Raw genomic sequence first — 5,576 nt, 5'->3', positions numbered from 1 at the left:
ATCCAGCGGCTGACAGCATTCAACAGCTATAGTCCTCCCAAGCGCAGGCAAATGCCTTACCACAAATGCACCTCAAGTCACCACTGCTGAAATTTGCCAGATCGTTCAGACATTGGCCACCAATACGCCAGTTATGGTCATTTGGGCCAACATATGTTTTAAGTTGCATTTGAGAAAGAAAGCATCATGTTGAGAGAGTTTTGCACTTTGGTCATGAGATTTGGTTTCCAAAGATAAGGGTGTCAATGATGGACACTATACAATCATAGGGTTGGTGATAACGAGCACTAACCCGCATGATACATATAAATGGAATTTTACAGTATTCCGTTGTCACCAGAATGATGCAACAGTTCTGGAGTACAGTCACAGAGTGATGAAGGCACCAGACCAGCATATAAAACCATGAATAGTGTTCTGTAGTCATTCGTTTGAACTTTGATAAAACCCTATCTGCCCCATTAATTCTCTTCAGGGATTATAATCTGCCATCCTAGCCTTGCCTCCGCCACGTCTGATGCCAGATTCATGCCCAGGTGATTCATTTTCAAATGGGTAAAGTTTAAAAATGTGGGATGTCTGTCAGTTTTACTCCTATGGACAGAGGAATTTATCTTTCATGTTGAAGTCAACTTTAGCATGTACAAGCTAAGGTTTCCTGACACCAGAGCTACCAGGATTGTAAACCAAATGGATAGGAGCATATAGTTGCCCAATTTCACTCAGGGTGAAATGTTTTACAGGTCTCCATTGCTATCTTCCCCTTATTTTGCACTGACTACAAAGTATGTAAATCACTGTTAAAAATGATTGAACTACTATGGCATCCATCATTGCAGATCAATAGAATACTGTAAATAAATATTAACCCCAAAATTACCTGCATCTTCACTTTGTCACAATGTCACCTAATTTGGGCTTGAATGGAAGAATTTGACAGGAAGGTCAGCATGCTAAATAATTGCTAATCCTGAGTTTTCATCTCATAATACAATGAATGTGCCACCAGGAGCACATTTAAAGTTGGTATGTTCGCTCGTGCATCAGATTTTCTGATCTTAACTTTCAGTGAGCCAGTTGCTATTTCCAGAGAAACTTCCCTGAGTAGTAATCTTAAAATTAATAATGATGCTACAAGTGTCTCTGTGGAGTGGTAGTGAGAAAGTGGGTGGATGAGTCCGGGTAATTTCCCACTGATTGATAAGCCACCTTAGAGCACACCCTCAAGCTCACCAGCTGTAAAACCTGTCGTATAAACTGACTATCTCTCAATTTATTTAGCAATTACGTTTAAAAATCTTGAGAGCTATAAAAAAAGTCACAAATCCAAATTGTTTATGTTATTTTAAAAAAAATCAGAGAACTAAAAAAATCCATGCATGCTTAAAAACAAGAAATAAATATACAAATAAACAGAAAACTTTTAGTTACCATTTAAAACTGTGTTTGAACTTGTTCGATTCTCTTCCCCATTCTGGAGGCCTCTCGGAACTACCACTAAAGCCTCTTCCAGTAATGAAATGAACTTTAGTCCACTTTAGCACCACAGTCCCAGAAAAAACAACCATATCACTGGGAAACCCCATTCATACTGTTCGGCCATGGTAGGTGGTGGGGTCTTGCTCTGCTAAAGCCAGGTTTTTCACGCATGATTAATATTGTCAGCTGCACCAACGCAACCCAATTCACCAGGGATGATTTTAAAACAGTAATACATGAATATTGGTGGAACCAAATGTCTATTTCTTATATTTCTGTCTTCTATGCATAATACAACCAGTCACCAATGACTTGTGTGGGAAAATGACCCCCACCCTCCCGTCTCCACTGGCCAGTGATGTGATGGACCAGGGGGTCTGGACCAATCGCTGACAAGTCCTGCCCCCCGGCAACGTCATGTTCGTTATTTGAGTTTTCTGTTGAGCGGCATTCGGTTCGTTGGCTTGTAGGCAACGCAGCCTTTCAGGGATGGTGGCGTTTCGGCAGAGCGGCCATTCAGTGAGTTTGCTTTTAGGCGACGCAGCCCTTTGGTTAGTTGGCTTTTAGGCATCCCGCCCTTTCAGTTAGTTTGCTTTTAGGCGTCCCACCCTTTTGGTTAGTTGGCGTTTCGGCTTCGTACGCTTTTGGTTATTTGGCGTTTCGGCTTTGTTTCCATTCGGTTATTTGACTTCCACTTCTTTGCTTCGGCTTCTCGTCCTTCGACGCCACGTCTGCACATGAATACATCCATTTGACCAAATTTACTGGTCAGTGTAATGCTTGTGGTTTAGAATGAACTCGAATCGTGGGACAGGGGTTTTAGTCTGAAGAAGGGTCTCGACCCGAAATGTCACATTCCTTTTGTCTTGAAATGCCACCCGACCCACTGCATTTTGTGTCTATCCTTTAATCTTTTAGCCTGATATAGCAGAATCTCCCTGAATTAGCTTGTGCAAGAATCTTAGATACAGAGCAAAATTGTCTTAAATCTGGATCAAGGACACAAAAAAATCCAGCTATAGCTTCATACACCAGCCTACAAACCTAATTACTTCTGCCAAAGGTTAGGTCAGTTTCATCAATCTCCAGAACAAATACAGAAGACAGGAACACAATGTTACCGAATTTATTTACTATTTATTTACTATTATTGACATTCTTGTGATTTCTCTCTGCTTCACCTACTTCATTCAACTCCAACCTGTCTCGTTTCATTCTCCAATTTCATTATCGCTGTTGCTGCAATTTTCTGAAAAAAGGCAAGTGTGTGGAAACATGTTACGGAAATGGCGCTGAAGTTTACCCATCACCTACTACGGCTTTTTTGCGGAGTAAACTATCTTGCTCTGCTGTATGATCTTTGGTAAACTGACCAACATATAAACAAGGAAATATAGAAAATAGGTGCAGGAGGAGGCCATTCTTCCCTTCGAGCCAGCAACGCCATTCATTGCGATCATGGCTGATCGTCCCCAATCAATAACCCGTGCCTGCCTTCTCCCCATATCCCTTGATTCCACTAGCCCCTAGAGCTCTATCTAACTCTCTCTTAAATTCATCCAGTGATTTGGCCTCCACTGCCCTCTGTGGCAGGGAATTCCACAAATTCACAACTCTCTGGGTGAAAACGTTTTTTTTCTCACCTCAGTCTTAAATCGCCTCCCCTTTATTCTAAGACTGTGGCCCCTGGTTCTGGACTCACCCAACATTGGGGACATTTTTCCTGCATCTAGCTTGTCCAGTCCTTTTATAATTTTATATGTTTCCATAAGATCCCCCTCATCCTTCTAAACTCCAGTGAATACAAGCCTAGTCTTTTCAATCTTTCCTGATATGACAGTCCTGCCATTCCAGGGATCAATCTCGTGAACCTACGCTGGACTGCCTCAATCACAAGGATGTCCTTCCTCAAATTAGGAGACCAAAACTGCACGCAATACATAGAAACATAGAAAATAGGTGCAGGCCATTCGGCCCTTCACCGCCATTCAATATGATCATGGCTGATCATCCAACACAGTATCCTGTACCTGCTTTCGCTCCATACCCCCTGATCCCTTGAGCCACATCTAACTCCCTCTTAAATATAGCCAATGAACTGGCCTCAACTACATTCTGTGGCAGTGAATTCCAGAGATTCACCACTCTCTGTGTAAAAAATGTTTTTCTCATCTCAGTCCTAAAAGATTTCCCCTTTATCCTTAAACTGTGACCCCTTATTCTGGACTTCCCCAACATCGGGAACAATCTTCCTGCATCTAGCCTGTCCAACCCCTTAAGAATTTTGTAAGTTTCTATAAGATCCCACCTCAATCTTCTAAATTCTAGCGAGTACAAGCCGAGTCTATCCAATACTACAGATGTGGTCTTACCAGAGCCCTATACAACTGCAGAAGAAACTCTCTACTCCTATACTGAAATCCTCTTGTTATGAAGGCCAACATTCCATTAGCTTTCTTCACTGCCTGCTGTACCTGCACGCCAACTTTCAGTGACCGGTGTACAAGGACACCCAGGTCTCCCTGTACCTCCCCCTTAACTAACCTAACCCCATTGAGATAATAATCTGCCCCCTTGATTTTGCCACCAAAGTGGATAACCTCACATTTATCTATATTATATTGCATCTGCCACGCATCTGCCCACTCACTCAACCTGTCCACGTCACCCTGCAACCTCCTAACATCCCCTTCACAGTTCACACTGCCACCCAGCTTTGTGTCACCCACAAACTTGCTAGTGTTGCTCCTAATTCCCTCTTCCAAATCATTAATATATATGGTAAACAGTTGTGGCCCCAACACCGAGCCTTGCTGCCGTCCTAAGGGCCGTCCTTAGGAGGTGCGGGGCCCAATTGGGAATTTTTTTGGTAGATATATAAATAAATAATTATAAATGAGTCACGTGGGGTGAGTAACATGACAATTTGGGGGAGAGTTCCTTTCACAGCGTGTGGGGAATCTAGCCAGGGATAAATTTGCGATGAGGGAAGGAGCGTTGAGAAGGAGGGGGTCGGGGTTCATGCCAGTAACTCACTCATTCACCGCTGCCGCGGCGCTCCGGGCGCCACCACATTGTGGCTGGGGAGGGAAGCAGCTCGTGTGGCTACGAGCGGCCTCCATCACCGGCCAGCGGAACAGACTGCCATCTCAGCGCCTTCTGCCGGCCCGCTCACCTATGGCACGCTCTCAGTCTGAACAGTGAGGGGACCAGCTCAAGAGCAAAGATCATAGAGCGGAGTGGGTCAGCGGGTGATGGATAATATCACAGCGGGCAATGGAGCTTACTCCTGTGTCAGCGCGATCAAGGGATCAATTGAGGTTACGCGCACTGACATATGGAGTAAGCTCCACCGCCCGCTGTCCTATTATCCATCGCCCGCTGACCTGCTCTTAATCGCCCGCTGACCTGCTCTTGAGCTGGATGATCCGCGGCCGACCCCCTCCATCTCAACCCTCCTGCCCTCCTCGCAACTTTACCCCTGGACAGACTACCCACACGCTCTGAAAGGAACTCCCACCTCCCAGCAGCGCTGTCCTTTTGCAGCCGCTTCCCACTTTACAGCTGCTTCCCATCAGCTGCTAGCAATGAGGGATAGACTTGGCAACATCGTTCTTGATGTTGCTGTACCGAGGGATAACGAAGTCTATCTTTCTTGGCTAACAACCTATTCTTCGGCCTCCAAGATGCAGGTACATTTTCTAGCAATGTTACAAAATTTTGAGATTTTAAAAATCAAGTCTGCAATTTATCCCATCAGATAAAGCATAAAAAGAAGTTTAATTTGACACCTAATTCACTTTCATATCACATTCATCCAATGTGATCATGGCTGATCATCCCCAATCAGTACCCCGTTCCTGACTTCTCCCCATATCCCTCGACTCCGCTATTTTTAAGAGCCCTGTCTTGAAAGCTTCCAGAGAACCTGCCTCCACCGCCCTCTGAGGCAGAGCACTCCACAGACTCACCACTCTCAGTGGGAAAAAGTGTTTCCTCGTCTCTGTTCTAAATGGCTTACTCCTTATTCTTAAACTGTGGCCCCTGGTTCTGGTCTCCCCCGACATCGGGAACATGTTTCCTGCCTCTATCGTGTC

The sequence above is a fragment of the Amblyraja radiata genome, chromosome 4 (genome assembly GCF_010909765.2).
Source record: "Amblyraja radiata isolate CabotCenter1 chromosome 4, sAmbRad1.1.pri, whole genome shotgun sequence".
NCBI classification, from domain to species: domain Eukaryota; kingdom Metazoa; phylum Chordata; class Chondrichthyes; order Rajiformes; family Rajidae; genus Amblyraja; species Amblyraja radiata.
The sequence above is the reverse complement of the archived record's forward strand: the minus strand, read 5'-3'. Positions refer to the sequence as shown.